Raw genomic sequence first — 23,336 nt, 5'->3', positions numbered from 1 at the left:
AGAAAGACTTTTTATCTTCTTCCCCGTCAGGATTTTGCAGCAGATTTACTGACAATTCAGCCGATACAACCAATGACAAACGCCCAGGGTGATCATGAAGAAGACGGCCCTGTTATAACACGTCCTAGTAACAGATACTATTGTCGCATTTAACAAGAATGACTAATAAATTAGGGACTGTAAGACGGGATTGACTACAGCAGGGAATGGTCTATAGCCAAAATAACGGCCAGGATTACCGGCTCATTGATCTATTAGTGTAGACGTTCATCTCTGGCTGTTCTGCGCTCATCATGTGGGGTAGAAGTCTTTATCTGTGTTGTAGACGACTTTTCAGCTATCATTTTGACCCGTCATAGCAGAATATGAGACCAGCATCTTGATCACGACTGATTGTGATGTTCATTGGATCCCGGTGTGTAACCCCGGACTATGATGCTCTGTGCCTTCGTCACACTTTCACCGCCCGTGAGCCTGTAATCCAGCGTTCCTGGCCTGACACTGGGCTGCTCATTTCCCAGTACAGATCAGACAGCTGTGGGCTTCTGTCCAGCTGGTCCTCCCCCTCCCCGAACACCTACTCATTTCTTTGGGGGAACATTTATTGTGCAGAGCTGGCATCCACCCGCAGTCCTCCACAAAGAGCCTCTCAATGAACATATTCCATACATGGAGCACATCTGGAAATTCAGACTTTGTCAAACAGGCATTGACTAGGAGGGATATGTGCGGTGCCAATGGGCTTCGTATTTACACTACAGAGGGATTCTTGGGCCACCTCTGAGATGCAATCGTTTTCCATATGTTTGTCCTGTTTGAATCCAAACAATCTTTTTCTATCAGGAAACTTTTTTTTTTTTTAATCCCAATTATTATTCAGGAGGCCCCCAGATGTGACAGAGAATATACCCAACAGCTAAACACCTTCATGAAGAGCAGGCTGACGGAGCTGTGGAGATAAGAGCACTCGGCGTCCCTCTGACAGTAATGCCTGGACAGGAGCTGGAAACTGAGCGGTCACAATGCGGTCACTTCTTCTCCACAATGTAATCACCAGATGATACCGGGATATTGAGGCCTCATAATCACATAAGACCTCACTCTACAAGACTTATTAATGAACATTTTTACTCCAAAAATGAAACAATTACCTGTTCTTTAAGAAATGTGCGTGTCAATCAATATGGCCGGCACCACGGCCCCCACAATGATTTATGGCTGCCACCGTCTCCATAGAATTTCAATCTTTACTTAAGTCTAACGGGGTTACAGAAATAGTCAAGTGCGGCTTGCTTTCCATAATTGTCCCCATTGGCCCCACAAATGGGTGTCCCAGGACCCTTGTTCCCCCAGAGGAGGACCCTGTACCTATCAGACATTTATGACATATCCAATCAATATGCCAGAAATGTTTAAAAATGGGAAAACCCTTTAACTAGAGTCATCGTGAATTCTAGGATTCGTGGGTGACGACCCCCTAGGGAGCTGTAAGGGGGGGCCATACGGTTTGTCAACCAGCTTTCCCAGAAACAGATATAACGAATGTAAATGGCTGAATGAATCTTCTTCACACTCTGGCCGACAGGAACTGCTGGGGATTTTAAAAGGAAAAAACCCTTAAATATTAGATCCAAAAGCCTGGCTTGTTCATTTTCCTGCAGCTCGGGGGTGAACATGAATCTTGCGGTATTTTGACTTTCTCCGTCTCTTTGATTGCCAGGATTTGCAGCTTTCGACCACATCCTTCTTCAGATCTTCTTCCATTGTTCTTGGTATCATTCCATCCATTGTCTCTTTATCTGTAGGAATCCTACGCTCCTTTTCCAATGTAATTCTGGTATCCACTTACAAGGTCTTGTTTACATCGCACAACGTTGATAAAGAGACTGCCCCCCCCTCCGCTTCCTCCAAGCTACAAAGACGTCAGATGTAAAGATTCGTCCCTCTAGACCGTCTCCGGGTTCTTCTAATGGATTCAGCGAATAATTATGAAGAATGTAGAGTAAATAAAGGCACCAACATAGAAGAAGAGGGATCTACCTGTCATAGGGTCATCTGAAGTCAAACGGCCGGATCTGGAGGAAATCTTCATGTCTCTGGCTTTAAATGGGCAGTAAACGAGCGCCGCTCGTCCATACAGCGTGGTGATCGGGGCTTGTTTGCTCCATTTAAATGAACCATTGATCGGAATATATGATGATGAACGATCGATAAGTAAATTCACGGATTTCCTGAAACAGACGGTATCTGCACATCTCATTTCTACCGTGTATCCAAAAACAGGGCAGTTCATGCGCATCCAAGGACGTTGGGCGGAAATGCGCCAATTGTTACTTTATGCCCCCCGTGCCCAACAACATTCAGAACTGCTGTTGAGCATCCGGCCTGTAAGTGCACATTCATTTATGGAGCCGTTTTAAATGTCAATTCACACCTTACGTGAAAACTGCGGAACAAAATGCAGTGTCCCCCAAAGTAAAAAGGGGGAATTAGTGTTCTGAGTGCTCATGCGTACAACATATGGAAGCCATGGCTCTATGGGGACAGGTTTGGGTAGCACCATGACGGGACAGGTGCATTGTGAGGGTGCAAAACATAAAATAACCTTTATCCGTTTTCCTATAGAGTCAATAAAAAATGGCTCCAAAAACGGCTCAAGAAGTGACCTGCACTTCTTTTTTGTGGCCGTTTTTTTTTTTACGTGGCCGTTTTTCAAAACGCCTACGTAAAAAACGCATTGTTGGAACAGACCGCCGTATTTCCCAATGTTTGTAGGCGTTCTGCTTCAGATTTTTCAGCCGTTTTTACGGCCCAAAAAACGTCTGAAAACACTGCGTGTGCACATACCCTTAGAGAGAGCTGCAATACATTAAATGAGCCGCGTGCATGGATCAGCTGGACATAATTAGGATACATTTTCAGCCTCTGGATGTACACAAGATTCCACTCATTGACAGCAAACGTATATTGAAAATGCTGAGGAATGGAGAATTTTTTTTATCAGAATGGAACATTTTATAACCCGTGAATAAACTTTAACATAAAAACGAAAAACACACGGCTCCAGCAACGCCGATTAATGTATAAAATAACCAAAGTAACAGATATTCCTGTATTAATGATCCGAATACGCTGGAGAAGATACAAAAATGAAATAAAAATATGTAGTCATTCGCAACGCCCGACCTGCATGTTGATGGTTTCCACTGTCAAATTGAAATGTAAAAAAAAAAAAAAAGAAGGTAGAGGAAGATACAAGACATTTTACACCTAATGAGTGTGCAGCCAATGTTACTTAAAATACAGTCGTAACTAAGGAAAAGTAAAAATAAAGAACTGACCAGTGAAGGTGATGTGCACGGCCGCAGGAGGCCAGAACTGCTGAGCTAGTGGAAAAAATGGATTTGGACTGAAGACGAGCGGCTACTTTATAGAGGCTGCAGACTGACGCATACGTTCTCCATTGTGAAGGGCTGACGAAGACCCCCACTCTGAGTGGAAACGTGTTGTAGGTTTATTAATAGATACACCCCCTAAGATATATCTGCGGTCCCTGGAAACTTCTAGTCCTGAAGTCCCTATAAACAGGACGATCATACCCATACATAGGGGACGAGCGCTTATACGGGCCGCGAGAGCTGAACAGAGACTATCTCTATCTAGCGGTCTATGATCGCAATGGCCACAGTACAACAGGTCACTAACAGCTGACGGTAAACAGGAACTGCCCCCCACTTACCATCAGAGACCTTATCAACGAAAAGTGATTGTCCAAACAGAACAAGCCGTGTAATGGGGAAGAACGGCGACTATTCATTGACACAGCCGACTGGTGGCGGAAGCACCGACCCTACAGAGAAGCAGAGGGTCCAGATTCCTACAAATGATAGGAACGTTCATCTGATCAAGGGGAAATCTTTAGGTCTATGGTCGGCTTTAGAGTGCAAGCGAAGAATGATCAATATCACGCAGATATTCCTACCCGAGTGGTGGAAACAGATGTCCGTCAGTAGTCCCATCATTGACAGGACGAGATGAGGGAGATCTATGGACCATCTTATATCGTGAAGCGCCAGTGATGTCACACGCCGCCAGTGATGTCACACGTCGCCATTCATTAGGAGTTTCACCGTGTTGATCTGGTCTATGACATTTGAGCCAAGAAGCAATGTTGGTGCGTCTTATCCCAAACTCCCATATCTCATATTTGTGCGCTCCTACAATATCTGCCACGTCTTGTACTTCTTGTATCTGATGTCCTGCTCCTTCTTCACGCTCGAGGATCCTCGGGAATAACGTTTCTAATTCCTCCGTATAATCTCTTGTAATACAGAAGTGCCGCTCTACAGTCTCCTGTCCATACATTTATCTCAGAAGAGTAATCACTTCTCCTACTTTCCTCATTTGCTAGAACCAGTCAAGTGTTCGCTGCTATTCAAACAGCGCGGCGTCCTGTGATAAGTCTCTTCATTGTTTTATTTCTGAAATAAACGTATCTCCCTCTCCATACGTTCGCTGCTCGTGATAAGACGGCGCATTATGTTTCCCTCAGGGCTCGCAAAGCCGCACGTTATATAAATGACACAAGGAAAAGAAAATTAGAAAGAGCGTGAGGATTCTGCAAAAGTCCTCCAAACCTGTGACCCTAAACCTGTGCTGCACCGTAATATCTGCAACTGCGCAATGTAATATTTGTACAAGACGAGTCGTGTGATAATCAAAGTCAAACTTCTATACAATATTTAATGTCATATATTACCATTCAATGATGTTACATGTAATTATATATCAGTGAAGTCAGTAAACAGGGGGCGGGGCTGTGACAACCTCTCTATGATATATCACCACATATGTTATCATCTTGAAATTAATAAACTTACTAGCGCGTCATTTACTATCCCCAATACACAACATAAATATAGAGTCATCTTTATACTGTCAGGCTGTGTAACGCGGTGCTCGTTCTGTGCAATAACATGAAGGCCCCGGAGATTTCGGAGCTGTGGGGAGGGGGGGGGGGGTGCTTGTATTATTTCACTGCTTACAAAATTTGTGCAAAAAAAGAGAATAACATTTTTGGATTGTTCCCCGAAGTGTGAATTGTTCTCAGCCTCATAAGTCAAGGCCTGCGGTATAATAAGCAGAATGTGTTCTAGGAAACAGTCAGGGGCCGTGAGCGGATTGTGCTGGAATCCTTGATCAAGCATTGTATGTTGAAGTGGGAGGCGGCGAGGGATCCCTGATCGCAGATTACACGGGTAATCACATCATCGCCGCTGCTCAGATATTACAGTGATAAACAATTAGGATACGAGGCACAAAACGGCTCTGTTCCGTTAATGGATAAGACTCGCTTTCCTGCGCTCGCGCCGTAGATCCAGCCACAGATACAGCACTCAATAGCACGGATTAATTATACAACATTCCCTGTACTGTATTAACTCCATACACTGAAGCCTCGGGTGAGCCTGAAAGCACTGTGCATCCTGCGCCTCCTGTTTCATGAACAGAATGCGAGAGTGACCACTGACATACAGGTAAAGCCGTAACAATTGTGTGACTACTATGGGCCCTGTTACTATGGGCCCTGTAACTACTATGGGCCCTGTGACTACTATGGGCACTGTGACTACTATGGGCCCTGTGACTACTATGGGCACTGTGACTACTATGGGCACTGTGACTACTATGGGCACTGTGACTACTATGGGCACTGTGACTACTATGGGCACTGTGACTACTATGGGCCCTGTGACTACTATGGGCACTGTGACTACTATGGGCACTGTGACTACTATGGGCACTGTGACTACTATGGGCCCTGTGACTACTATGGGCACTGTAACTACTATGGGCCCTGTGACTACTATGGGCCCTGTGACTACTATGGGCACTGTGACTACTATGGGCACTGTGACTACTATGGGCCCTGTGACTACTATGGGCACGGTGACTACTATGGGCACTGTAACGGAAGCCATTAGTGGTTATAGGAGGCAATAACTTAGAAATGTCTGCAGAGAATATTCGGAGACCTCAGACAAGACGACTTTGTCTTCTAATTCCAGGTTTTTATTTGTCTTGCTCAGAATTGTAGATGTTGCAATCCAGACCAGATCACTGGGGTTACCGGCACGTGTGGATTGGTTACAACATCTGCGTCCGTCATCTACACACACGTGAACCTCTCCGGCTCTGATATTTCCTAATAAGACATACAGTAGTTACATGGTGAATATATGTACAGCCGGCATTTACCCACAAGGGCTCGGACCATTCAGCTGGGCATCACCCCCATATGCTGCCATTTTACATAGTACGGTGGAAAAAGACAATATATTGGCATAAAAAGCGATTGCAGGCCTTCATTACTTCATATACCAGCGCGGTGGACGGTCAAGGCTGGAAAATGACATCACCAAATGTGAAGAAGCAGAATAAGGCTGCTCCGTGCACACGTGAGGGGCCGCAGGATCACATAGATGCCCCCCCCCCTCCAGTGGGGGGCGGATGGTTTGTTCTGCTAGAATTCCAGCGTTATTTGGACACTCGGTTGAGCTCACTGGTGCGGACTAAGCAAACATGAATGTAAAAGCTGAATATTCACATATCTGCAATGCAGGAGTCGTTCAGTAGGGATGTGAGGGGGTGCCGGACTAGGGACCTGCTGATTTAGGTGGAGGGGGGGCACTGTTTATTAACACTTTTCACCATAAGGCCATGTCCTGCTCACACAGCCGGATGCAATTCCATCCTGGATAATACATGAGCGCTGGGTCAAGTATGTACATGGGCAACCACACAGGAAACGACCATCATCCGCAAAACCAAAAGTGACCCACGTGATTTCCGAGACAAAAAAAGAGGTTAAAGTGCAGCTCCGCTGATCATCATTTTACACATGATACTAAGTAGCTTTGTAAATCGTTTTTTTTACTCACTAATCCTAAATTACATCTTATACTCTAATCACATCCAAAGCTGCATTAAATCCACTCTCCTGCCTCCTCTTCCTTATTACGACAATGTGCAGCAGTTTCCTGACAATTGTCTTTTTCTCACTGGAGGTTTAGTTGCTTGTAGTGTATAATCATCTCGCCACATACCGACCTCCTGGTGAGATGCGTATAATAGACGTTAGCGCTCACGCCGCAGGATCTCACATGTCAGGACTTCTCTCTGCTAGTCCAGGGTTTGTGTGGAGTATGTTCTGTTCCGTTGCATTGTAGGAGCTGTAGTAAGACATTGATGTAGGAACACCACATCTCCCACAATTTAATACAATATGAATGTATCCAATTTAGGAGTAAAGCTCAGCTACTGCCTCTTCGTGCAACGCTGATAGATTTGAAGTGACAGCAAGCAGAACTGTAGATGCAGCTTTGGCTATAACTAGAGTATGACATGATGTAATTCAGGATCAGTACTACATAAGTAGAGCAGAGTTACTGTGCATTATGTTTATTACATGGTGGTCATAAGTGGAGCTGGTACCTTATATAGGAGAGGAGCTGCAGGTCAGGCAGGTGCGGAGAGCTGGTACCTTATATAGGAGAGGAGCTGCAGGTCAGGCAGGTGCGGAGAGCTGGTACCTTATATAGGAGAGGAGCCGCAGGTCAGGCGGGTGCGGAGAGCTGGTACCTTATATAGGAGAGGAGCTGCAGGTCAGGCGGGTGCGGAGAGCTGGTACCTTATATAGGCGAGGAGCCGCAGGTCAGGTGCGTGCGGAGAGCTGGTACCTTATATAGGAGAGGAGCCGCAGGTCAGGCGGGTGCGGAGAGCTGGTACCTTATATAGGAGAGGAGCCGCAGGTCAGGCGGGTGCGGAGAGCTGGTACCTTATATAGGCGAGGAGCCGCAGGTCAGGTGCGTGCGGAGAGCTGGTACCTTATATAGGCGAGGAGCCGCAGGTCAGGCAGGTGCGGAGAGCTGGTACCTTATATAGGAGAGGAGCTGCAGGTCAGGCGGGTGCGGAGAGCTGGTACCTTATATAGGCGAGGAGCCGCAGGTCAGGTGCGTGCGGAGAGCTGGTACCTTATATAGGAGAGGAGCCGCAGGTCAGGCGGGTGCGGAGAGCTGGTACCTTATATAGGCGAGGAGCCGCAGGTCAGGTGCGTGCGGAGAGCTGGTACCTTATATAGGAGAGGAGCTGCAGGTCAGGCAGGTGCGGAGAGCTGGTACCTTATATAGGAGAGGAGCCGCAGGTCAGGCGGGTGCGGAGAGCTGGTACCTTATATAGGAGAGGAGCTGCCGGTCAGGTGCGTGCGGAGAGCTGGTACCTTATATAGGAGAGCCGCAGGTCAGGTGCGTGCGGAGAGCTGGTACCTTATATAGGAGAGGAGCTGCAGGTCAGGCGGGTGCGTAGAGCTGGTACCTTATATAGGAGAGGAGCTGCAGGTCAGGCAGGTGCGGAGAGCTGGTACCTTATATAGGAGAGGAGCCGCAGGTCAGGCGGGTGCAGAGAGCTGGTACCTTATATAGGCGAGGAGCCGCAGGTCAGGCGGGTGCGGAGAGCTGGTACCTTATATAGGAGAGGAGCCGCAGGTCAGGCGGGTGCGGAGAGCTGGTACCTTATATAGGAGAGGAGCCGCAGGTCAGGCGGGTGCGGAGAGCTGGTACCTTATATAGGAGAGGAGCCGCAGGTCAGGCGGGTGCGGAGAGCTGGTACCTTATATAGGAGAGGAGCCGCAGGTCAGGCGGGTGCGGAGAGCTGGTACCTTATATAGGAGAGGAGCCGCAGGTCAGGCGGGTGCGGAGAGCTGGTACCTTATATAGGAGAGGAGCCGCAGGTCAGGCGGGTGCGGAGGGTCTGTGTCTGGTCTGATGATATTCACTGGTTCCAGAGCGCTGTATACCCCATTATCCCGGACAGCAGAACGAGGCCTTGTGCATTCCTGTGACGTCCCTGTCATTGACCTGTCACCCGCTGCACTGCAGCTTCATTCCGGTTTATTCTCTTCTTCTAGACTCTGGACCGGAATGAACCCATCAGCCGTCATTCACTTATTGCCCGTTGTTTATATGGCACTGACATAGTGCGCTGTACAGAGGATATATACACTCACATCAAGCTAATATTCCAATAAACACATTATGCCACAGGTGGAGCGTACAATCTACATATCACCCTGGTCAGGGAATAAAGCCGTGAATCCGCTCTGAGCCGCCGCGTTACTAAAGTCACATGACCTCCGGGATCAGTACAGTTCAGACCATCTGATCCATCAATCTTTCGTATACACGTTTTTACAATTTTCGTCACATCTTATTTGGGATCTGAAGGAGGATTTGCTGGGAGATCCATTAACATACTGGATATGGATGATCTGTAGATGACCAAACGTGTAAGAAACTACTGGCTGAGGCGACTCCGCAGAGACTTTATTTTGAATTGTTTTTATAAAATCACTCTCGCCTCTAATCTCAGAAGAGTGCGGCTCTGCTGACAGTTACGTTGTAGCTTTAGTTATGAATGGAAGTCACAACCATCTGCCGGATCCATCGTAAGACAAACCCCAATGACTTCAGATGGATCCGCTGGGTTCTGGCGTTTTCCCAGAAAATAATGCTGCATTTAGCGCAATTTTTTTTTTCCCTGTGAAATAACAGAATCCGTGACGAAAGCAGCAGATACGAACAGCGCCTTATAAAATGTCCCGGATTATCAAGATTATGCTGCGTATGTGTGTGATTATCTGTGTGAATGTTTAGTTGTAAAGGTGTGTGTATGTATATGTGCAATTGTCTGTGTATGTGGCTGTCTTATGTATGTAGTGTGTGTGTGTGTGTATGTATGGTGTGTGTGTGTATGGTGTGTGTGTATGGTGTGTGTGTATGGTGTGTGTGTGTATGGTGTGTGTGTATGGTGTGTGTGTGTATGGTGTGTGTGTGTATGGTGTGTGTGTGTATGGTGTGTGTGTATGGTGTGTGTGTGTATGGTGTGTGTGTGTATGGTGTGTGTGTGTGTGTGTGTGTGTGTGTATGGTGTGTGTGTGTATGGTGTGTGTGTGTATGGTGTGTGTGTATGGTGTGTGTGTGTATGGTGTGTGTGTGTATGGTGTGTGTGTGTATGGTGTGTGTGTGTATGGTGTGTGTGTGTATGGTGTGTGTGTGTATGGTGTGTGTGTGTATGGTGTGTGTGTGTGGTGTGTGTGTGTATGGTGTGTGTGTGTATGGTGTGTGTGTGTATGGTGTGTGTGTGTATGGTGTGTGTGTGTGTGTATGGTGTGTGTGTGTGTTTTTTATATATATATATCGTGTTTGTGGTTTCTAGACTGAGTGCGGTGATCAGGGAGCATTTTGTGTGACTTTGGGATCATCTCTCGCGTTGCCGTCAGTAATGGAGGGAGCACATGTTACCATCGTGGTTACCCTATGACAATATTCTGTCACTGTTCGGCCTCTGTGTCTGTCTCCTGCTGTCTCTTTATATGCAGGACGGTCTCGTGTATATTCTACTTCTCACTTTCCCTCCTATAAAGTTTCTGTTAGTTTTGAGCTCCTGTGCTCCGACCCCTGACCTCCCCCAGCTCCATCAGGGACTGTAACAAATTTAAGGGATTTATTTCCAAGAGGCCAAGACGCTAAGAAGGCAAAACTGAAAGAAAAATAAGAGCTGTAGGGAGGAGGGGCAGGGACCCCCGAAACATCTCAGCTGACTATGGGAACCTTCAACAGTAATCCCTGAAATGTGTATATACGACTCACCAGGCCAGCGACACCAGCGCAGGTGATGAAGGCCATCCTGGGAGATGAACGTTAGAGCAGCTGGGAATGACATTATGGGGAACATTGGGAGTTATGCCTCATGCCCACAGCGTGCCCATAATCACAGCCCACAATTACGGGCACGGCCAGCCATTCGTATTTTCGGCCCGCTAAAAGCAAAAGATAGGACATGGTTTGTCTTTTGCAGAGGCTTTCTTCCTTCCCGGAAGGTGCCTGGTCAATAGAAGTGAATTGGTCGGTAATTGCGGACAAATTCTACAGTCGTGTGAATGAGGCCTTACAGCTATGAGTCGATGGGCAGCCTATGATTACGACTATGCAGCGGACGCCTGGGTGTCACATTTTCTGGAGGAGGGGATCCTGGAATCAGGAGTGTACCCTACCAAATATAATGGAGAAGAGCATCCTGGGAGTTATAAGGACACCCGTGGAGTTGGAGTATCAGCACCCGGCAGTGATACAGAAGCTCCCCGGCTGCGCACCAACAGCTGTACACCAGTAGGACTGCACGGTTCAGGGCCGGGCTGAGAGATAGCGACTGTTTGTGTGTCTCATCATCCTCAATGCTCAGAGCCATCAATCTTCATCTTGCATTGTCCCGGTGCACCTGTTCCTCCCCCTCCTCCCTCTCCACACTCTCTCCTTCACTTTATGAAAGTTTTAAACTTTTCTTTTTTTGTCTTGATTTCAGCAAACACACCAGTCATGGGAAAGACATACAAATCACCTCCACCCCGCGTCTTTCTAAAAACACAGTGCATTCCACAACCCAAATCTCAGCCTTTATGTACAGGAAAAGGACGAGGACGAGGAAGTCGGATGCGCACACGGCTGAGGTAAAGAGAAGTCCTATTCACACTTTGTAAGGGTCCCCCAAATTCGTTTACCCCTGAAGAGTTCAATGAGCAACAGAACTCACCTCACCAGGGGTTCAGGTTACAAAGGGCACGGCTGTACCACACAACGTTACTACCCAGTCGCTGTAGGGCCACGGTCTGCCCATCATCAAAGCGTCCCAGACAGAAAAGAGAATTTCCCTGTAACAGAAATAGAGCGATCACCAATACTTTACTGCCAATAATACAGAGGATAAACCTTCTCATGTCATGGACAGGGACATGGCATTTGGGAGCAATGGCTGCACCCACACCCAGGGCGCAGTCCCTAAGAGAATCGTGGCCCTTTAGATGTGGTTGTGATGATACACATCATCGTGCAGTCAGCCCGATCTGTTATTGTGTCACGAGACTGGGGTTATACGCTACAGATTTTGCACTGCAGATCAGGACTTTGAGCTAGAGCTGGCCATACATTCAAGGCTCGGTTCACATCTGCGTTGGAGGCTCCGTTAGGGTCCTCCAAGGCAGATCTGGCAGAGATTACCGGAAACAATAGCGCAGCATGCTGCAGTATTGTTTCTAGTGACACCACTGACAGAAAGTCGACGGAACCCATTAAAGTCAATGGGTTCTGTTAGCCACCGGTGGTGTCCGTGATGCAATGGAACAGTCGATGCTGGTTTTCCCTTATTCTGCTCCTCTGACAAAGCAGGACAACGGAAAACAGCGACACAGGAGTAAACCCAGCCTTAGATAGCGGTTGGCCGAACCATCTATTCCTCCCAACTCCCCCATATTTCAATGGGATGAGGAAAATAAGTCATGGACAATAAAGCATGGCCAATCCTTCTTGCCCCCGACATCTGCCGTCACAGTAGAGTCAGGAGACCCCCATAAACATTAGATAGTCGGCCGACAAAATCATCAGGTTCAGCCAAACTTAATTTAATGCGTATGGGCACCTAAAAGGCTATGTAAACCTTTGGAAGGGACTTTTTTTTTTAATAAAAAGGTCAATCAGTGTATTTTGTGCAACTTTATAATTAGTTTTTATTAAGGATTATTTAACTTTTTTGAGATACAGCTGCTTTGTATTCTGTATATAGAGCAGATGTATCGTGCGCTGAGACCTGAATCCGTCAGGTCAGCGGGACTGACGGGTTCAGTGTCAGCAGGTCCTGCACGTCTCCGACACGCAGGATCCAACTGTAATCGATCACATGTAAGTTATGAACTGTCAGACACGCAGGACCCGCTGACAATGAACCCGTCAGTCCCACGAACCTGACAGGAACAGGTCTCAGCGTAATATACAGCTGCTCTATATACAGGATACAAAGCAGCTGTATCTCAAAAAGTAAAACGAATTCTTAATAAAAACCACTTAAAAAATTGCACAAAACACAACATAATGACCTGGACATAAGAGTAACTCAGAAACTAACCTAATGTCTGTATATTTATAACATGAGGGATCCGTGTCCTGCATTGCGGAAAGTTTTAAAAAGCATAGAAAAAGTTCAGGGGTCTACCTCCACTTGGGGCTGTGCGGACTTCATTGCTGCATGGGGAAGAACCACACTTATTTTAGCCCTTAGATCTGCAGTTGGTGCAGCATTTATCTTCCGGAGTCTCCAGGTTGTGGTTCAGGGTTGTGTTATTTGCCTTTAGTCGAAGCTGAAATTCAATCTCCTCATTAGGGGCTTAAATCTGCCATCTTTCAAAAGTCATCACGTGTCGGCCGAGCCTCCGCTGTCGCCCTAATGAGAAAATGTCAGGGTGTTTGATGACGGCTCCATCAACAAATACAAGACAAAGCACAATAAATAAGGCATCTGTGGAGATGATCCCGTATCTCATCCTCCGCATTATCAACATTAACCCTAGAAAATAAGGTTTTGTAGAAATTTAGATTGAACTATAAATCGTCAAAAACAGGAGCGAGGTATGAGGTCGACAGGTGAGGTGACTCCATCATTAACCTGAATCTGAGAAGGCGAACCACCATTCAGTACGTAGAAGAGACAAGCCAGGAGACGGGGAAAGCTTAGGCTGGATTCACACCAGTGCGTTCGGTCCGTGATATACGGACAATATGCCGGCAGTATTTCCCGGACCGAACACAGTGCAGGGAGCCGGCTCCTAGGATCATAGTCATCTAGGACGCCAAGTGTCCATGCCTCGCTGCGGGACAACGGTCCCGTACTGAAAACAGGATTACAGTTATGATCATTAGGATGATCGTTTGGTGAGGACATTACTGTCAGGAATCTGCGTCCCTCATACATTTCTCATACCTGGTGAACTTATCATTATACATTCTAGGAGCGAACGAGGGAAACTGCTTTGTAATGAGTGACACATTAAAAAAAAATTAAGGAATCCTTCAGCCGCTGGCAATGCCGCACCCAGGACGTCAACCTCTCCCCAATGTTAGATAATTCATTGTAATGACGGACAAGTTTCAGATGAGAATCTACATTAATACTTTCACTTTTAAAAGGGTTGTCTCATGAAGTCAATTGCTGTCTATAGACCCCTATGGACGTTATAGACCCCCCCCCCCCCTCTATGAGCCGGGATGTAGTTGCTCAACTGAACGGCCGTTGTGTAATATTACGTCTGCTTGGCCGCAGTTTCCCTGGCAAAATCAGCGGTTTGTCGGGGTGCCAGAAGTAGAACCCGCGCCATTCGTGCATTTTTCTCTATAGGGATCGTCCACACGAAGTGGAATTGGTGCTTATTTTCCGTCTGAAGTTGCAGATGGAAAATACACAGAATACAGTAGCAGCAAAGTGGGTGAGAATCCACATCTCATCCACACGCTGCGTAATAATTCAGAGCAGAAATTGACCCGCGTGTGTATTGTTCGTACCACAGCATGTCAATTCCTGCTGCGGAAAGTGGACTGAATTGCTGCGTTTTTCAGAAGTCACCGTCCCCCAACATTGAGAAAAACGCAGCAAAATAAGCACCGTTTTCCGTGCAGGAAATGGTGCGCTTTTGCCGCAGCGAAAAGTCTGCTACTTTCAACGGATTTGCTGCAGAAATACTCTGCAGAAAATTCCGTTACATGTGGACAAGCCCTTAGGCTTCACAATAGAACTTAAAAAACGCTTGTAAAAAACGTCACTAAATACGCTCCGAAATATTGGTGTTTTTTTTACACGTGTGACGGAGGCCTAAAGCTTCTAATGTCTTTCCATGAGCACCGGTTTGTACTGATTGTTCATGTTGTGAAGTAAAAAACGGATATGGGATGTGGCGCGGTCTTTTTTTTTTTCTTTTTCTAATGGGTTTGGCTCAATAAGTCATTTATTTCCCCCATAGCTGGTGTAGCGGGGGATGGACCCGTCATGGCGGACTCTCATGCAGTTAGCGTGACGGAGGACGCCGGGTCCGCTCTCTGGGATTATTTGTAAGCAGACGTTCTACCTTCTCGCAGCTCTTGATGTCACTGTGGCTCTCCGCTGTAATCATCCTGCTTCGGTAGACTCGCTGCATCTTTCCCTCAAGGGCTCTGCTGGGAATCAACTCCCTGAAAAAGAGAAAATAATCAAATAGTTGTTTTAAAGGTTTTAATGAGGTGTCCAGGGAGTTGTGTGAATCCTGAGCAGAGACAGACGGGATCCTGAGCTGCGCTCCATACACGGATCTACAGGTATGTAATCCACATCGTATCACCCTCTGATGTATACCAATATGACAGTATCACAAAGGAAAGGCTTAGATACATCATTACTTCATAGAGAAATTCACAGGTTCAGCGTATCAGTATCACGATAGAATTAGATACCGCAGCTCGGCAGACTGTATCACACACGATGGACTTAGATACAGCGGCTCTCTTAATAGACTATACGCAGAGCCGCTCGTCCCGTCCTCACCTGGATTTCTGCTGGGAGAGAATTGTTTGCGATTGTCTGGGAAATGTTACCGCCTGAGTGTTCAGGAAATGGAGCGAATCTCACAGCAAAAACAAACATATCCATATACACTGGAGCATGTGGGGACCTGACGTCACCGACAATAACCATTCCAACCTGGTGGCAGCGGCCATGCCTGCTAGAAGTCATCTCTGATCTGTAAAATGTAAATGTACAACATGTAACCCTACAAGTCGTTTGATGGACCACATCCGCGGTGCTCACTGAAACCCAACAGTGTCCTCATTCATCCCACAATTACACCACAAGCTCAAATGACCAGGAGAACAGAGATTTCTGACGGAGGCCGCGACCCAGGAACACATCCACCCCATAAATGTATAATCATAAAACATCAACAGGATTCACAATTCTAAAGACTCCAGAGCTGAACTCTCCCAGCATTCCCTGCTTGTTCAGTGACCGCACAATGTTTGCGCTGGTGATTTGCTTCTTGAAAGTCTTTACACCGGCACTATACAGCCATCTGATATAGGAAATCTAACTAACATTATAGGTAGTCTGGTGAGCTTTTAGGATGAAGGTGGGGGGGGGGGGGGCGGGGGGGGGGGGGAGGGTGTATACACAAGCTTGCTGTTGCCGACTGTGTCCAATAACAACCAGCAGAATGGTGAGTTCAGCTCTGGAGTAGAATAGTCTCAGGAGGAGTGTAAGATAAGTCATGGATATAAGTGGATGATACAAAGGCATGTAATTCTGTATGAAAATGCAGGATCTGTGCAGATCTGGGTGATAATTACTATGGGTGGTGACAGAATTTATTACCCATTATTAGTTACCTGTATAGAAGACGTCCTGGATATGATATAAAGAGGTCTACTAAGGGACTGAAACTTTCATAGATTATATTAGAAAATAGTACCGTTGATTGGAGGAGCAGATTTCCCTTCACTGAAGTCAATGTTAGAAACATGACCCAATTCACCAGGTGTGCTGATCCGGTGGTCTCTGTCCTGTAAGCCGCATGACTGTGCCGCACACTGTACACAGCCCGGTAACCCCGTCCTCCTGCTACTCGCCGTCTGGTTACAGATTCCTGCTCGCACCTGGGAACACTCTGCGCCGGGCTCCATTATTTGCAATGACACCAATAGTTGTACAATTAGCGCCAGATGGAAGCGCGGTTTGTACCGAAGAAAATCAGGAGCCATCGCAAATGTGAGAGGACCTGCAAATAATTCACCGGACAGGAACACATTATGCAATTTAGTGGTAGATGTTACAGAACTGAAGTTGTCTGGAGCACAAGAGGTTAAATGAGAGGTCCCCACGGGGTCGTGACACGTAATAAAATTAAGTGATCTATGGGAGCTATTATCCCTTAGGAACATTATGATGGATTCTTCTCACGGGAACCATTAAACCTCAAGGAATTTTTCTGAAATACCAGCGCCATTTTGGGGTGACTCCATTGCATGTTATAAAGGGGGAAACAAGGGGAAAGTGAGGAGAGGCGATGGTTAATCTGAATGGCTGCCATGACATAGTCTGATAGGTTCCCCCATCTCACATGTCCCACTAAAAACAGAGCAGCTCTCTCCTTAAAGGACTTGTCCACTCTTATTAATTATTGTATAGGGAAAAGTTCTGCAGTTTGTGCTTTTATGGGACCACTTTCAAGATCTCTGCCTGCTGTCACAGAATAGAACAGGTTTGCTCAGGATCCTGTGTGAGACAAGCAGCTATGTGTGTGTGAATTCTGTCCAATGAATAAAGTTCTGATAATAAAACAATGATGTCCGTCCAATTAGGTTTAACTCTTTATGACCTAGAACGACAACATAGGTGAACGGGTTATTCAGCACAAGGCCACTGTGGCAGCCCACGACCCTCCTCTGGGTGCGGGGCAAATGCTAAGCAGTCCTCACAGAAGTGACAATGACATCAAAGGGGGTGTCCTGAGTGCAGCTCTGAGGGGGAGCACAGGATGATTAGTGGTGGGCGGAGAAGATGCTACAGATGCAGGGGGTCTCCGACAAAACCTATCAAAGGCATTTTTGTCTTTTGCTGCGGTTTGAGGGGGTGCAGAGAACAGGTTAGTTTAGTCTCTCGTGCTTTTAGTTACATACAGACTTTCATCTAACAACGGCGCAATAGGAAAATAAACACTGAGCATTAAAGTCATCACAGGACCTGAAAAACGATAGTTACGTGTACGAGGCGCTAGACCGATCATATAGCGATATACGGGCGGCCATCATCACGTCGTGGCAAACAATCGAATGTTGTGCAACACTTCAAAAATTCTTAATTTCAGCTCCCTATACGGACACTATGGATACGTGACCCCTCCCCTAAATATAGTCAGAATGTCGCCGTCCACGCGTTTCCCAGGAGATTATTGTAACTTCACCTGCACTGGGAGATCTGAATACTGGAGGGGCCGGACAGACTGGTTTTGCAGCACATTCAACACTTCAAAAATTTGCACATGAATCGCGTCCACTCCCAGGTCCACAGAAGAGATGATGTTATATGCGGAACAAGCACAGCCGGGAGACGTCTTCTCACCGCGGGATGTGGAAGGAGGAAAAACTCATCAGGAATTATTAGAAAGGTGGGAAAAGGTTCCTAAAACATTCAGTGGAATCCAAACATTAAATGGGAACACAAAAGGGCCCCACGGAAAATCAGGAACCGGGGACCAATGAAAACTCAACATTATGTCAAATAGACAAACACTAACGTGACACTGTATCTTTGCCTATCACATTTGATACGTCATTGAGCCGCTGTATCTAAGCCTATCATGTGTAATACGTCACTGAGCGGCTGTATCTAAGCCTACCATGTGTGATACGTCACTGAGCCGCTGTATCTAAGCCTATCATGTGTGATACTGTCTGGTGAGCTGCTGTATCTAATCCTCTTATGTGTGAATTTCTCTGCTGAACCATTGTATCTAATCCTATCATGTGTGATACAGTCTGCTGAGCTGCTGTGTCTAATCATATCGTGTGGTACGGTTTGCTGAGCGGTGTATCTAATCCGATCATGTGTGATACTGTCCTGTCTGCTGAGGCGCTGTATCTAATCCTGTCATGTGTGATGCTGTGTATCTAATCCTAGCATGTGTGATACAGTCTGCTGAGCTGGTGACTACAGGGAGCAGGAAGCCTTTACATTGTGCAGGTGAGGAGCAAACAGATATAATGGAGAAGTCCTTTCACATCTGCCACATGTGGAGTAAGCCCCTCATCACACACACGCATCTGATCCGTCCGTGCTGTCAGACCAGGTGAGGTGGGAGGTAGAGCCTGGTCACTGCGGTCAGGTATGACAGATGGGTGTGGATCTTGTATTGTCGGTCGTACAGCTGAGCGCGATCCTGACCGGTCACATTCCTACATTCCAAGCACCGCAGAGACCTGAGCGCAGCGACCGTCCTCCTCCGTCAGTACAGGAACATCTGGGAACGGCAGACGCCCAGCGCCATCTTCTCCGCTGCAGAGCGACGATAAGCAAATGCTGCAATAACCACAGCTTCCCAGCATGATACATAATGGACATGTCCGTCAGTGCAGAGCGGATCCGCCATTGATACCTGTAGCCATCTCTATTTCCAAACACCGCGTGCAGAGGACCAGTCACCTGCAGCGATACCTCCGTGAGGTTTATCTCTTGTCCTATCCCAAGCAGGTGATATTTCTGACTCCTGGGTATCACTGGATATGGCCACCATTACCGGTGCGTCAGGAGTCACCCGTCTGTCCTCGTCCTGAACAGTAGGTCTGCCTATTTACAGTAATGGGGGGGAATTACGCCAGCTTTCTGTCTTAGAAAAGTAGATTGGTTTTTTTACGCTGCCTCCACCGCATTAAAAAAAAAAAAAAAAAAAAAAAAAAAAAGTGGGTGGGGCATAGCAGAGGGGGCGTAGCCATCTGTGGCCCAACAAATGATAATTTACCCAGAAACTGGCATAAATGAAAGCGATCCACTCCAGCTTATAGCTTTTCTGGCGCACGAATAACCAGAGACGCACCTGAATTATTAAAAGGCGTGAACCTCTTAAAGGGTAACTAAACGTTCAAACTTCTGACCGGTCATAGTGACATGTCAGAAGTTCTCATTGGTGGGGGTTCGAGCACGGAGACCCCCACCAATCGCTAAAACGAAGCGGCAGAAGTTATCGTGTGAACGCGGAGTCACATTGGCTTTCCGGAAATAGCCCAACAGAAACAAACTAGCGGTGCGCGGGCTCATAGACTTTCTATTGACTCCGTACTCGCTACATCAATTTCCAGAAAAAGCCGAACAAAAACGAAGTGACTTAGTTTTAGTGATCGGTGGGGGTCTCAATGCTCGGACCCCCACCAATCAAAACTTCCGGCACGTCGCTATGACCGGTCAGAAATTTGTTGAACGTTTAGTTACCCTTAAATAAATTAGGCGCATTTTACACCACTCTTTAAATTAGGACTGGCATATGAGACGCCAGTTTTAATAAATCCCCCCCACACACGTGTCAATGCATAACTGAGCAGAGCGATGGTCACCCAGCTTTCCCAGAACAGAACTCGACAGAAGACGACAACTGGAAGATTTCTCCTTTCAGGGGATTTCTTGATTTTCGGGGAACTGCTCAGTGACTGTGAATCTCAAGTTACACCATTACAATATGGCAGCTGAAGCGTAACAAAGATCAATGCCACGTCTACAACAAGAACGCCACAGATTTAACTTGTAGCCTTCACCACTGGACGAAATAATCCAGAGCGGTGTCTCCATAGCGGGCACAGCCGGCTCCCCCTCACCTGTGCAGCGCTCGTGGCAGAGCAGGGGTTAAGAGCGGTGGAGGCCAGTTTAAACATTGGCAGAGATGCAAATATTGACAGAATAATTGTCACTAATTGCATTCCTTACATGAGCCAATGGGGAGGGCGGGGGGTGCGTTACCTCCTCACGTCTCAGCTCATTCTTGAGAAAAGAGCCGGCGTGAGACGTTCTGCACACCGTGCGCTGACGGGACCGCTGACAACCTGCTCTTCACTCTCCGATCAGCCGTCACTGGACCAAGAGGACTCCTCATAACGCAGGAGAGGATCTGTAAGGCCGCAGAATAAATCCTGTGTGATGAGCCGAATACTCGACCGCTGCGGCCAGACCAGAGGATCCTTCATCTAAGATCACACGATACTTTAACCACTTAGGGTGCTCATGTGGGGGGGCTGTTTGCTAATGTGTGGGGGGTACATACCTGTTTACAATGTTTCATTCGTCGGGGTCTTTAAGGGATACTCTGACAAGGCCGCATTACCGTCGTGTGAAGCCACATATGATCCGATACCTCTGCAACGATCTAACATTAATTATTTTACATCATTAACGCGGTTGTCTCACCCAACAACTGGTGCACATGCTCTATCAGGGCATATGGGCGTGGTTCCCCCGCAACGGTAGAGCAGCCCATACAAGCCCTTCTTCACACGGCTCTCCTCCTCTTCATTTACCGGTGAGCTCCCATGCACATGACCGTAATATTTATCCGTAATTACAGATAATCTGCAGAGCCATCCATTCCTGTGGGCAACGCACACCTTTCTGTATATTTACGGATGCGTCCGAGCCATAGAAATGATGGCACTTGTGGCACGGACTCGCCCATAGAACTCTATGGGTGTGTGCAAAATTGCAGACAGCTGAGGATGTGCACTCGTAGCCGTCCGTAATTGAGGAAGCGTTCTATTCGGACGGCAGGGGACACCCCAAGAAAATGGTGCCGGAGCGATCTTGTGATCTTCTTAAGGGGTTAGGACATGTTAGTGACATCATTTGCAGCCCTTTTTTTTGCGGATCCGCCAGCACGGACACTTTACAGACCGTATCTGCGGACAGCGTGCCAGATATGCGGATGGTAAAAAACACTACGATCGTGTGCATGAGGCCTTACTCCTGGCATCTGCCCGCCGCGCACGTCTTCTGCCTCACTCTGACTTTAACACCTAATTCTATAATAACAGGTCTGTGTTTTGTGGTTCATTTCCAGCAAAGTTCAATGACGATGAGAATAAACGATGACAAACGAGATGACAAATGTCTAATTACTGGGTTAACACAAAGGTGTTCGGGGTGAGGGCCTAAGACGTGGTCTGTACATGTGACCTGAGGACGCCCGGACTGAATAGTTGGATCCTCGAGACGGAGAGTCTCCTCTGAACGAACGAGTTGAGCCGGATCACCAGCGTGTGGCGAGGGGGGGGGGCAGCGACAAACAGAGCAGGTTTAGTGAATATCTCCAAGCAGCTGGTGGACAGAGGGTTAAGAAAAAAAATATCTGGATAACGATGGTGTCCCTAAACGCCATCTGCCAGGTGAGACAGTCCTCAGCGTGAGGGACGTGGGCACTGACAGGTTGATGCGGTGACTTCAGAGGATTGTGTTACTTGTATTCTCAGTCCTCCGCATCTTCTGGCCCGGTAGTTATTTTACTGCCCGCAGGAAGGTCTTGGGTTCAGTCCGACTAATGATTCCCTGCAGGGGCCTCGGTATGGAGGAGAACATCGCCGCAGGTGGAAGCTGCCTGACCTCTGACCTCCACATAAAATACTTTATAGTTTGATACGAAGCTTTTTTTTTTTTAACCGAACTATTTCTTTACCAACTTGGATAAAACTTACAGATTGTTGCTGAAAATCTGGTGAACGTCACAGGCAGTGAGGCCGGAGCCATGCGGAGCTCTGTACTGAATGATGGGACGTGACTCAGGGCATCACACATTGGGATGCATATGGGGTACAATTCATGTGTTAATGATGTCGGCAGCACCCCACATGAATACGCAGACCTTCCTGTGAGGTGGACGCCCATGACCTGTGTCATACGATGGAAAAGCAGTCACACACCTATGAGAACTGCTCCTCTTTGCAGCCACGCACATCCCAGTCTCCAGACCAGCGACTCGGGATAATGACGATGTAGCTGAGGCCATGGGTAGCGGAGAGGATTGTGATCAATACATTGATGCTGCTAAAAAATAAACTGATGTCATATAAAGTTGTGTAAAGGGGTTAATTCCACCTCAACAGGTCTGATTAGGGTACGTGGAGGTCACGGGGGCACAATTCCTCCATTAGAGGAGACGCTGCATGGAGGGTTTCTTGCTCAGGACTTGGCGTTATTGTCGGGGGATTGATTGATTTCCTATAAACTTTGCCCAAGACAGTTTGTGCTCTGGAGACAGCGCCAAAAGATTGTGAGCTTCTGGGGACAGGGTCTGAGTAAGGGTATGTTCACACGAGGGCGTCCGTTACGGCTGAAATTACGGGGATGTTTCAGCCTGAAAACATCCCCATAATTTCAGCCGTAACGGCATGTGCAGGCGCTTGAACGCCGCGTCCATTACGGACGTAATTGGCGCTGCTATTCATTGGAGTCAATGAATAACGGCTCCAATTACGCCCCAAGAAGTGACAGGTCACTTCTTTGACGCGGGCGTCTATTTACGCGCCGTCATTTGACAGCGGCGCGTAAATTACACCTCGTGTGAACAGACAAACGTCTGCCCATTGCTTTCAATGGGCAGATGTTTGTCAGCGCTATTGAGGCGCTATTTTCGGACGTAATTCGGGGCAAAAACGCCAGAATTATGTCCGTAATTAGTGTGTGTGTGAACATACCCTACCACTACAAAAAGAAAAAAAAAAAAAAGAGGGCAACAAATAAAGTCTCTAAGTAGCCCCGACCTCATGACTGGGACGGGTCATATTAAAGGCTCATTCTCATCTCTTTCTATTTTGTTGTATGGGAGTTATGGAAATAGCCGAGCAAGTGTGCGCACGTCCAGCTCCGCTCATTCTCTGCCGGGACGCGGCCGTCGTCTGTTC

At 47.2% G+C, this 23,336-nt stretch overlaps 1 long non-coding RNA gene across 2 annotated transcripts in view; it reads right to left on the bottom strand.

The window, feature by feature from the left end:
- The window catches only part of LOC142657435 (uncharacterized), a 50,111-nt gene extending 34,474 nt beyond the window's left edge, over positions 1–15,637 (bottom strand). The window contains exons 1-6 of one of the 2 annotated variants that reach the window (XR_012849929.1): positions 15,454–15,637; positions 15,002–15,104; positions 13,099–13,326; positions 11,647–11,764; positions 9,415–9,594; positions 8,648–9,325 (exon numbers count right to left, since the gene is read on the bottom strand). This is a non-coding gene — a long non-coding RNA (uncharacterized LOC142657435). Of the gene's footprint in view, positions 1–8,647; positions 9,326–9,414; positions 9,595–11,646; positions 11,765–13,098; positions 13,327–15,001; positions 15,105–15,453 lie in introns of those variants that run through there. The other variant, XR_012849930.1, reaches the window with a different exon arrangement.
- Positions 15,638–23,336: the final 7,699 nt, after the last annotated feature.

The sequence above is a fragment of the Rhinoderma darwinii genome, chromosome 7 (assembly GCF_050947455.1).
Source record: "Rhinoderma darwinii isolate aRhiDar2 chromosome 7, aRhiDar2.hap1, whole genome shotgun sequence".
Classification (NCBI taxonomy): domain Eukaryota; kingdom Metazoa; phylum Chordata; class Amphibia; order Anura; family Rhinodermatidae; genus Rhinoderma; species Rhinoderma darwinii.
This window is presented reverse-complemented; position numbering and strand designations above follow the sequence as displayed.